The 12,171-nt window shown below is 41.9% G+C and overlaps 1 long non-coding RNA gene across 1 annotated transcript; it reads left to right on the forward strand.

Moving 5' to 3' along the window:
• Positions 1-4,948: 4,948 nt before the first annotated feature.
• On the forward strand, positions 4,949-6,210 carry LOC119304191. Its single transcript, XR_005148131.1, has 3 exons — positions 4,949-5,421; positions 5,981-6,022; positions 6,137-6,210. It is a non-coding gene; the product is annotated as an uncharacterized LOC119304191 (long non-coding RNA).
• Positions 6,211-12,171: the final 5,961 nt, after the last annotated feature.

Raw genomic sequence — 12,171 nt, forward strand, 5'->3', positions numbered from 1 at the left:
AACTGCTTTTTAGTACTACTTGTCACCCCCAAACTGATGGACAAATTGAAGTAGTCAATAGAACATTGTCTACTATGCTTAGGGCTGTTTTGAAGAATAATAAGAAAATGTGGGAAGAATGCTTGCCTCATATTGAATTTGCTCATAATCGTTCATTGCATTCTACTACTAAGATGTGCCCTTTTGAAATTGTGTATGGTTTCCTACCTCATGCACCTATTGATTTGTTGCCTCTTCCATCTTCGGAGAAGGTTAATTTTGATGCTAAACAATGTGCTGAATTGATTTTAAAAATGCATGAGTTAACTAAGGAAAACATTGAGCGTATGAATGCTAAATATAAACTTGCTGGAGATAAGGGTAGAAAACATCTTGTGTTTGCACCTGGAGATCTTGTTTGGTTACTTTGCATAAGGATAGATTTCCTGATTTGCGCAAATCAAAATTAATGCCACGTGTTGATGGTCCTTTTAAGGTGTTGGAGAAAATAAATGATAATGCATATAAACTTGAGCTGCCTGCAGATTTTGGGGTTAGTCCCACTTTTAACATTGCAGATTTGAAGCCTTATTTGGGTGAGGAAGATGAGCTTCCGTCGAGGACGACTTCATTTCAAGAAGGGGAGGATGATGAGGACATCAATACCGTTGTTACACCCACAACCCCTACTGTTACATATACTGGACCAATTACTAGAGCTCGCGCACGCCACTTCAATTATCAGGTACTTTTGTTTTTTGGTAATGATTCTAATGTTCACGAGAATATGATGCTGCCTAAATTGGATACATTTGTTTTGCTTACAAATGAATGGGCTAGCTTGGAGAAGGATGAACATTGGAGCAAGAACAAGCATGGAGATGATGGCATGCGCAAGGGGAACAAGAACGGAGTTACAAGTGATGATTTCAGGACTTTGAAGCCACCATAATGAGTGCATGAAGCCTTGGACAAAATATACAAGATGCCACTTCATAAATTTTGTCTAGAGGCTATTCTAGGTGCTGCGTCACCTTATTATTGGGCCAGGCCCATGTAATTTCGAAATACATAAGTATAGGCTATTTTTAGAGTCCGTATGTGTGGGGAAACAAGCGATAGGGTTAGTTTCAGACCCCTCCACCAAGGGCCACGAAATTCACCCCCTCTTCCTTCATATATACAGCCCTTAGGGCACCGTTTAGACTTTCGGTTTTGTTTAGATTAAAGTTTGACATAGATGCAACTTCGCGTACTTCGTTTGTGTTCAACGACCAGACAAAGACGTCTCAGAACCCCACCTTGATCAATAAAGCTTTCATCTTATATTCGCAATATCCAGATTGCAATCTTAGTTTTTGCTTGTTCTTCGTTTGCTCGCAGGAAACAGACCCTCGTGGTCAGGTTGATCGTGCTCTGGCGTGGTCAATAATCTCTCGGAGTTGGTTTAGCGATTGCTAAGGCGCGACGTCCTCGCACGTTCGTAGTCGGATCGTCAAAGTCGACTTCCTCCAAAACGATAGCCACCATCTCATCGAAAGACGGGACACCTTTGCCTCTATCACCAGTTTACGCCCATTGTGACAGTCAGTTTTTGGCTTTCTCCATTGAGGTGCTTAACCATTCGAGTGGGAAGCACACTCGCAGTGGTTCTCCCTTTGCACACCTAGCCGAATAAAGTGGAACATAGGAGGCAAGCACAGGAGCCGGGCAACCCAACTATTGACCGAAGACACAATTCGAAACTGATGCATATATAGCAATATCCGAGAATGTTTTTGCCGAATCTCTAAAGGTGTCCGGCGTTGCACTACGAGACTTATGTTGGAAACACACAAATAGTGTAAAACTGCCATAGGCTTGGTAAGCCAAAAACTTATGGAAAAGCCTAACGTCCGACTAAATCAAACTTTTGGTGCCAATCCGAAAATTGGTCTTAAAGTTTTTGCGCTTTTGTCGTGCATTAATATGACACATCCGATCTCAAGACTTCGATCGGGTCAGCCTACGGCTTCAACATCCTTATCCCGAAGGCAGAATGCTTCTCCAAAGCCAGTTTAGCAAATTAAACGCGAGCGGCTTTAGAGAGAAGCAAGGCTATCCGGCTCTTGACCATACACTAGAGTCGAAAAAGGAATGGTAGAAAAAGACTTTGCAACGACCAAGAAGAAAACATATTTACTATAAAACGACTCATATAAAATTTAAGAGCCCCCAGTTAACATGGGTAATGGGAGTTTCTTTTAACCAACAACGTATGTGAGCATGGTTTAACCGAACACAAATTAATTATTTTAAAACTTTGAGGATGAAAGCAACTTAGCTGGTTAATGTGTTCGGCATTGATGACGCGGTTCGAGCTTGATGCGGGACAAGGTTCCAGCCACCAGGCTGGTCCCGAGGTGGCCGATCGGAGAGCTCGGTACTACGAAGTGGCGACACAGCACGACCGCTATGGAGAGGTGAAGCTCCCAATTCAGCCGAGGTGACGAAGCAGGTCGGTGGGAGATGCCGGAGCCCCCACGTCAGCCGATGCATCGAAATAGGTCGGCGTCAATTTACCTGTGCACATGAAACAGTGCAAGCCAAAAGTAATAACATAATAGCAATTCTACTTAATTAGTTTAAGTGATGTAAATAATAAAAATAAAAATATGGCCTGAGCGCCATGGTCGGTCCGGTAGAGTGGCAGCGTAGAAAAGCTGACATAGGGACGTGCGTCGAGGCGACGCCATGACTTGGTCGACGTAGGTGGGACGACGACGTCATTTTGCCGAGGTGGTGGCATAGCATGACCATAGTTAACCTTCCTGCATATATAAAGCAGCGCAAGATGGAGAATAAAAAATTCCTTTGTATAATTTATCTATGCAAAATAAACAATTTAAGAAATATGGCCTGGGCGCCGGAGTCGAATTGGCAGAGTGACGGAGCAGCGGTGTATAGACGTTGATGCCGGTCGGCTGACCGATGTGACAGCATGACACAGTCACAATAGATTTTTCTATGTCCACGACCAGGAGACAGTCAGGGAGAAACCGGCCAAATCGACGGCATGCATGAGCGTCGGTACAATTTCTCTGCAAAATTAATGCAGTGCAAAAGAGCAGAAAATAATCTGTGTGTAATAATTTTATGTGCTAAACAAATAGCCAAGGAAAATAAAAAATTGACGGTGATGACCACAACAGACCGAAGCAGATAAAATGAAAATTGATCTGGGTCAATAAACAGATTACTTTGGTCTACATACTTTTTTTAGTAGAAAGTAGCAGAGAACCAGGACCGACTAGATGTTGAATATAAAAAGGAAACAAGTCTCCCTGACGTATGGTGCCCTTTGTTGAACATTGATCCCAACCAATATTAATGCTCGCGAAGGATCGACAAGGGGTCAAATCCGAGCAACATCTGGGCGTTCAGCTTAATGACCACAGTGCCGCGAGGTCTGTATCCGTAGAGCAAGAGCGGATTGCGGAATAGTATGTGTCGAAACAATGACGAAGAGGACGGCTTGCTATAGCACAGAAAACTCCATACAATCGTGTCACCGCTAGGAAATCTCATGCAAAAAGTAGCGATGGCCCCGAAAAACAAAAGCAATCTCTACTCCTAATGTCTCAGTTGGTAGATTGCGTTCCGGGTTTATTTTCGTCCCACCTACCATGGTTTATTTTGGTACCTCCTCCCACCTCACGCTAAGCCGCATAGAACCAAAAAACCTCAAGCCGAGTCCCCCGCCCGCCCCCACGCACTCCAGGCCCTGAACATCCCGTCGCACCAAGACAGACAAACCAAAAAAAATCTACGAAAATTAACCAACGAAAATTAACCAGCGAAAAAAAATCCGGAACCAATCGCCCGCACGTAGCGCTAGGTCTCCTGCCCTCGAACGAGAAACACTCGCATGCATCAATCTTTGCCCTCATTCGCCGGCCGCCGCCCTTCGTCCCTTCGCCGAACCCTAGAAGCGGAGGAGCGGTGGCGGTGGTGAACCCTAGAAGCGGAGGAGCGGTGGCGGTGGTGAACCCGAGAACCCTAGAAGCAGAGGGATCGGGGGAGGAGATGGCGGGCGGGCAGCGCCGGGAGCCGGGGAGGAGGTGGGGGCTGAAGCTCCCACCATTCACCCCCACCTCAGGAGGGCCTCGTTGGATCTGGTAGCGGCCGACCGGCCGTACTCGTCGGATGCCTCGGTAGGGGCGTCTCCGCTTCCTAGATCCGGGTCGGAGACTCTGACGCAGAGGCCCGCAAGGGAGAAGCAGAGGGTGGAGGAGGAGCGGATTCCATGGAGGAAAGCATGCGACGGCTCCAGGTAGGCGCTCAGCTTGCCCTACTGTGTAGTTCAGCGCGTCACCGTAGGGATAGGAGCGCCGCGACCGTCTCCAGGTACGTCCTCGCCCAGGTCGTGCTCGGGCTGCCCTCGGTCATGATCTCGTGGTTGAATGCCTTCCGAGGTCTCCCTGAGGTGTGATCTGATGCCCTTGTTGAACCCATCCCTTACTCTCCGCCAGCTGGGTCTCATGATTCGGTGCTGATGCTTGCTACCATAGTGTGCTTCAGGAGATCAACAGCATGCTGAGATGGAAGCAACTAAAAGCATCAGTTTTGCCATTACACGACCACATGCAAAAGTAGCACATCATCAACACATACGAAATCCATTAATTTGCAATTCTTCAGTTGACGCACTTGAACAAAAGCATCAGTTTTCTACATTGTGACGATCACAAGCATCTAATTATGCTTCTCAAAGTCTTTAATCATGTGATGCATCCTTGAAATCAGGTTGTTCTCCACCATTGAGTATCATACTAAACTTAGTACAATTTTATACTAAACTTGGTACAAAGTTGAGACATTTATTTTGAAACGGAGGAAGTACATGATACATCAATGTGTTAGGTATAAATTGCCTGCACTAAAACATGTACGACAACCAAACTGCCACATTCATTCAGTACAACTCATCCTGCTTCAGCATCCAAGTCTTGAGGGGCCATGAGAGCAGAGGTAGCCAAGTCGTCGTCACATTAAGGCAGAGTGAGGACGTAATTAGCTCATTAGCGTTTAAGTGTTGGTTCGATATACAACCTTTGATCTGTGTGGTTTGTTATAGATCTAATGACCCATGAAGAAAGTTTTCACTGGATACTTTCTCTACGCAAGTTTTTATCTAATTGTTGCATTTCTCATAGTGTTATAGGGGTATTTTGTAACCTAGAGCAATCAGACACACTTTCTATCCGAAAATGAAATCTGAACATCTATTGTAGTGAAGTTAAACAATGCATGTAGCTTAGTTTTAATATGTTAACTAATGTACCTACTTACAGTGATCTTTTAACTCAATGAGAATTACAGAAATTTGCTTGGCGAACGCCTCGTGTCACTTGGCATCAAAGAGCCAAAGCTGCTTGAAAAGCAACTTGATTCATCCTCAAGGTACATAAGATCCATAAGACTAATTGATTTATTTCCGTACAATCATGATTCAGAAGAAAGGAGCACTAGCTCTTTTATTATCTATAGAAAACGGTACAAATTGTTACTTTGTCCTGCCTATTTCTACTTTGTTAATCATAGGCAATATTATGCTGTTAGATGCAGGGTTCCATGATCACTTTTGACTAGTGTTGTAGGTAGATTACACCTGTTTTTGTCTTGGTTTGTTTTTAAGTAAAATTGAGCAAGGTGTGTGCCCTGTTCAAACAATAAACAAAACAGAGTCTCCTCATGCTGCAAATATAGCTTAGTTTTTTTTCAATGGACAAAACACATCTCAGGTAAGTGAGCTGCTTTGTACACTACATCTCTATTGAACTATATGCAGTTTTTAGCTTGATGTCTTTGATTTAACGTCATTATTCTAGGACTGGAAAATTTTGCATTAGATGTATTGATTCCGTAATGCAATTAATGCATCGTAAAAGCTAGGGATAATTTGGCTGTGTCGTCCTCGATATGTTACGACACAAAATGTTGATCATTTTCACGATTGCAGACACAACATATGCTTCTTCATCTCACTGGTCTCTAGAGGAAGGTATACTCTTAACAAAATAAATTTGATCATATTATCTATTCATAAATTTTCTCACATAAATTTATTCAGATATAAAATTGACTGTTCCTAATAGTACACTGAATAATTTTGCAGGAAGAGATCTTGTCTGAAGCAAATGAGTGCCTTAGAAGAAAAGAAAATGTAATTGCCCATTGCACGTATTAATTAGCTTACTGAATTCTTTCCCTTGAGAATAAATAATTTAACTCGTCATTTCTGTCCTTTCTAGGAGGAGTTCAATTGTTTCCCCAAATTTCCTTCCACAGTTTTGTAACCCTTTGCAGAATCGCATGGGGAGGTTCACAACATTGTCTACTCAGGAAATCAGTATCTATTGTCTATCATCTGACTATGGAACTGATGCAGAGTACCCTTCTTTGCATGGGAGTTATATGTGGTTCAGTTTGCAGAATCTTGTTTGGTTTTACATTGATCTTATTGCATGCTCAGTTTTTGGGCGTATAACCAGTTTATAGGTCCTACTATTTGATCTGTGGATGTGACCAATGAGGGCATGGAGATTATGGCGAGGCATGGTGATGCGCTGGCAGTGACGAAGGTAACCACATCGAAGGCAGCAGCAATGGGTGGTTATCGATGAAAGCAGCATGGGGATGGGGGAGGTGGAGAGGCGTGGGATGGAGGCGGAGGACGGCAGCCAGGGAGACGGAGTGGCAGTGAGATTGGACGAGCTCGCCTGCGGAGTGCGTGGGCAGGAGTTCCTTTCCGGGTTGGACGAGGGCTTCTTTGTTTGTGTGTGTGTGCATGTGTGAGTTCACACCGATACTCGACCAAATACTGTGCATGGTTATCTGAAATTCTAGACAATAGTTCACATCCCAGTGGCAGGTAAGAACCTTCTTTTTAATTTATCAAATGGCGTCAATAGACCATAAAATTATCTTCATTTATAATACTAAAAATATGTCAATACATGTTCTTACATTTAGGCTACTAAACCTGTTGAATGAGTTCTATATACAAGATTTATATTGTCCTTCTATAAATTAAGACTACACTTGCTATTGATGAGTCTATAATTGTCAACTTGGACAGTAGCAACACACTATCGTTTTATCTCTCAATGTGAGCAAGTAAGATTTTTTTCAGAGCTTTATTCTTTTGTATTATTTTTCTATTACAGAAGTTGATGCTCCATCTTGTTATTCATTTCCTGGGATCATTTCTCGAGGAATGTACGGATTTCTCAAAGTGACGCAATGCTATGATCTTCAACCATGAAAACGAAACTGTCAGCGCTAATGGCCTGCTCCTGTGATCTCATAGGTACCAAAATGCAGCTTAAATCTCTTTCTGAGAATTGGTTCCTGATGTTCCTGTATATCTTTTAGATTTTTTTCTCTTTGTAATTGTTTTTTGTTTGCTCACCTTGTAATCAACTCTGTATTTGATGATTTAGAAATCAGAATTCAGTATAACTCTACAATTAACCCTTAATTATAATATAATTGTTCTGGTTGCACTCATCCCTAATTTATAGCTTCACCAATGGTGATAGCATTGTGTCAAGGAGTAGGTGGAGAGGGAGAAAGAGAAAGGGAGAATGGAAGCCAAGTGATAGACAAAGAGAGTGAAAGGTAGAAGACATGCAATAACTTGTGTTATCTTACTAATGCTTTATTTATTGAAGACCAATACCAATGCACACGTATTTGTCGTTGTATGATGGAAACCAGATGCCATCATGCTTACGGCATATTTTTGAATTAAAAGAATATTTTGATCATTGTGTCTATATTTTATGATTTTGTGTCAACGCACTGGCATTTGGCTTCAGCCCATCAATTAGACCAGCTAGGTCTACGCACACTCCATGATTAGCTAACAAACTAGAGCAAACTAGCTAGCTTGAGTAGTCCCAGTTTGGTATTTAAGCTATTAATTCTTGGATGAGTGTGTTTGGAGGCGAGAAGGGAAATATGTTACTCTGCAAATTCCAAGTCTTTTATCATGACTATTATTACACGTCAAACATGGAGTAATGAGAGCGTGAGTGTGTTTTGAATTCTTAATTGGTAAATTCTGGTGATTAACTGACCGGTGATTCAGTTTGGATAGCTACCCAGGGGTATGAGTGAGATCAGTGTGACTAATTGTGATTTATTTAGTGGTGAAAATGTAGGAATTAATTTGTTTCATCAATTCTGCACTTGCATTTGGCCATAGAATTTAGTTGGGGTAGCATATGCCCAGAATTTAATTAACCACAATTTTGAGAAAATTTTGGAAGTTGTTTATTTGTTCTATTAAACATGGTCGAATTTTCTTATAATTGCAGGTATTTGGTTCAAAATATATTTTTCTACTATTAACCGATAGCATGGATATCACTATTTATCATCATGATGTCCATAAGAAATCATCATGACATGTCGAATCCTCAACCACTCAGCTAGATGTTGATGGATCTGCATCACAGCTTCTATTGAATTCTCATGGTTGGAGATACTGCAAGAATTCTGATTCGGCACGGCCCTCATGGAGACAATGGAGATGGTGTTCAGCGGTGCGCTCAGCCAGAGTTCACCTCTCCTGCAATACGTCCGACATTTGCTGATTCGGCAGGGCCCTCATGGAAACAAAGTACGTCCGACATTTGCTCTTCTGTGAATCAGTCCATAGGCCCTTTAATAGTTGTGTGTTGATGGGTGTTTTCATCATGGGCTTCTTGTTTCTTTTAGTCCATGAAAGACGCATTGGAGCACCAGGTCAAGAGCAAGGCCTTTTTCAAGATACTAACCTAAATGCTGAAATACTTCGTTGTTGCCACTTTTAGTGTAGCTGTACTGATGCAGATAAGCTAAAAATCTCTCTTGCCTTCTCTTTGATGCCCTGATGACATGTGTGCTTAATTATTAAGTAAATTACATTATGGCGCATGTTATTTCCCATGTCTCCATAGGGCAGTATTCTTTTGGCACATGCATAGGGGTGCTTTGTACCGGTACGTAACTTCGTGCTGAAAACAAGTGCAACATGTTTTCTTTGTAGGTCAAAAGTATTAAGAAGATATGAAGAATTAACATGTTACTTTCTTTGGAAAGGAATTGGCCAGTTAGTATTTTACTAAATAACTATGGACTAGCTACTATTTTTACAGTGGGTTGCTTATTGGACTAGGGACGTGTGATATATTTCTCCCATTGCAAAGCTAAACCACGTCGTGTCATCTTTGTAGTTTACATATTTTTTAGATGTGTTGGCACACATTTTGAGGCATCATTTTCTTTCAAGTCGTTCATCATCATTGGTCTCATTCTGCACAAGACTATCGATGATACCACTCTACATTGGACCTACACAATCATCAATTTTACCAATGTCACAAATGGTCTGTCTTGTAATGTGACATTATGGCTAACTGTTTGGTTTAAATTATGGCTGGTAGCTGTCCTTCGATGCTGTAAATTTTGTTAACCTAACTCCCTGCTATATGCACAGTTCAGGGCGCAGAGAAACTAATGGAGCAACCAGGAGTCCAATCATTTGAAGGCAGAACATTGAACATATCAGTGATCGGACACTCGAGACAACTCTTAATGAGTTCTAGCAACCGAAGACAGAATACTTACGTAGGATGCAACAAAGCTGCATGTCATGAGATTATTGAATGCGTTGAGTAATTTGGAATGGAAACATTTTTGGTTAAATAGGATGCTCTTGAGATTATTTCTCATGCCAACATGGCATGCCCGAGCGAAAAATGTGCCACCCTTTGACAGGACCATGCCTTGTTAGAGGAGGTTTCTGGTTGGATAAATGAGAAGGCCATGATGCCTATTTGGGCTAAGATGACTCCTAACATTGTAGGTATTACAGATGGAACTTAAGCTTCCATAATGCATTTGTTGAGTAATTAGTAGTCACATATCTTCTGTGTTTTTAATTGCTATACGGTGTCAACAAATGATGAGGTTCTAAATTATTATTTTTATCATTGCCTACTTTTCAAATGCGTAGTTTCTCTCTGCATTGATCTTAGTAGTTTGATTCTCCGGTAGTACATTTGGTGATCCTAACCAGAAGCTAGCTGTTAGAGAATGACAATGGACTATTCATGTAAGATAGTTTTTTTCCAACATTGCATTGCTCTATATATCTTCTCTCTCATGTTTGGCTTTGGCATCAATAGGGACAGGGTGGCGATCATGGTGGGATTAGGCATGTGAATTCTGGTTTTAGTTTCACTTCCATGTTTGGTAAGACAGACAGAAACTGTGAGTGGCTGATTTGTATCTTGAAATGCATCCCGTGATGAATCATCATGAAGTGCCAAGGTATATTAAACTTTCTAAAACGGTGGGAGTTCAACCCTCAAATCATAATCCACCCCCACCACCCCTCCCTAATTACTGTCCCTCCAGCCAAACAACCCCGCAGTTTCTAATTTAATGTTCTGTTTGCTGTATTAAAAATGAGTCATGGTCTTGTTGCATTGTAAAGATCAGATATGTAGTGCACAATTGATGATAATCTTTTAGTCTTACTCCCTCCGTCCGGAAATTCTTGTCCTACAAATGGTTGTATCTAGACTTGTTTTAGTTATAGATACATCTATTTTATCCATTTTTAGGATAAGTATTTCCGGACGGAGGGAGTAACATTCATTAGCCAATGGCCCCACATTAGCATGTCCACCTAGCTGCTAGGCACATTACGTCATTGTGCACACATCCGCTCCTCCTGCTTAATTAAAAGGAAAAGAAGGGCACCTAGATGGCCCGCGATTCCTGGACATCGTGATGCCTTAGTTTAACCGAGCGCTTGTTTCTCTTCGAATCGCTCCAATTTCTTTTGACGCTACAATTACTAATTGTCTATTATGCTATTCCGTCGTGCCTTGTCACTTCGGTTGTGAATCATCAAGCGCCGACATCAACGAACTATGTTTAGGTATGTGAATGGTTATCCTTAGTAAATCATGCTTTTAGCATTTTAATTTTAGTTCTTCCACATCACATTGTTGCACTGTTAGGGGCTATAAAGGGTATCCTTGTCACACTTGGTCTCATTTTCTAGGAGGAACTGGTTCGGGCCTTTTGCTCTAAAAAGGAGTGAGAGTGAATACTTGTCACTGTGAATGAAAACCATATTATGTCAAGTTCAATAAACATTTCTTATTAGAACAATTGAGTTTGTACAAAAAAAATCCCGTCGCAAAACCATCATCAAACATCGCCATCGTGAGTGGCAGCAGCTTCACTTCACCCCCTCTCCATATATGGGATGATAAAAGATGTATTAGAAGAACCGATATTTATAGCAACACAATCATAAGTCGCATGCAACATCCACGTGATGAATTACAATTTATTTGAATGGTACTATCTCTATATATAATTTTTTTTGGCCCGTGGCAACGCACGGGCATTATACTAGTTTACCTAAGTACTCGCTTAAAGGAAAAATATCACCTAGATGTTTAATGTGGAGAGGACAATATTTCTGTTTTCTTTAATCATCCTTGTAATCCGTGCTTGCAAATTAGTACTAAGCACGTGTGCCGTGCTCCGATGATGTTACTTTGATGCCATGGACCATGTGCATGCTTAAACCAAAAACCTGGCGTCGAAGACCATGTTAATGCAGGGTGTGTGCACGACGCGGTGAAGGCACAGTGAAGTCTGAATCCGTGGGCCAGTCCGACTACAGATGTGGCATTCGACGGACCGCAGACAGGAAACTGACTGGACCATCACATATGTTGTACTACGATCTATATGCACAAAGTAGTGCAAACTTGAAGAAATATGAGGGCACGAATAATTCATACTATATGAAATATTAGGAAGAATAGCACCTGATTTATTCAAGTGGCGGATGCAATGATCCGAAGAGAAAATGACAACCGGCATTGTCACGCATGCCTAGGTCACGTCATGAGTACTACTTTTCTCTCAGTAGTACTTGGCTCCCAAGGAATCAGTAGGTACGACACCGCTGGCGCACACTGGGGCGTGATTAGAACGGCGCGTGCGTGCGTCCGTTCGGCTAGCAGCCGTAAAAACATGAAGATATTAGACAACGGCCGCCGAGTAACAGATCGCATCAGCAGAGTAGGACTGCAAACAAAAACTCCATGCGAACCAACAAAAGTAATTCTCATC

Source organism: Triticum dicoccoides, chromosome 1B (genome assembly GCF_002162155.2).
Source record: "Triticum dicoccoides isolate Atlit2015 ecotype Zavitan chromosome 1B, WEW_v2.0, whole genome shotgun sequence".
Taxonomy (NCBI): Eukaryota; Viridiplantae; Streptophyta; class Magnoliopsida; order Poales; family Poaceae; genus Triticum; species Triticum dicoccoides.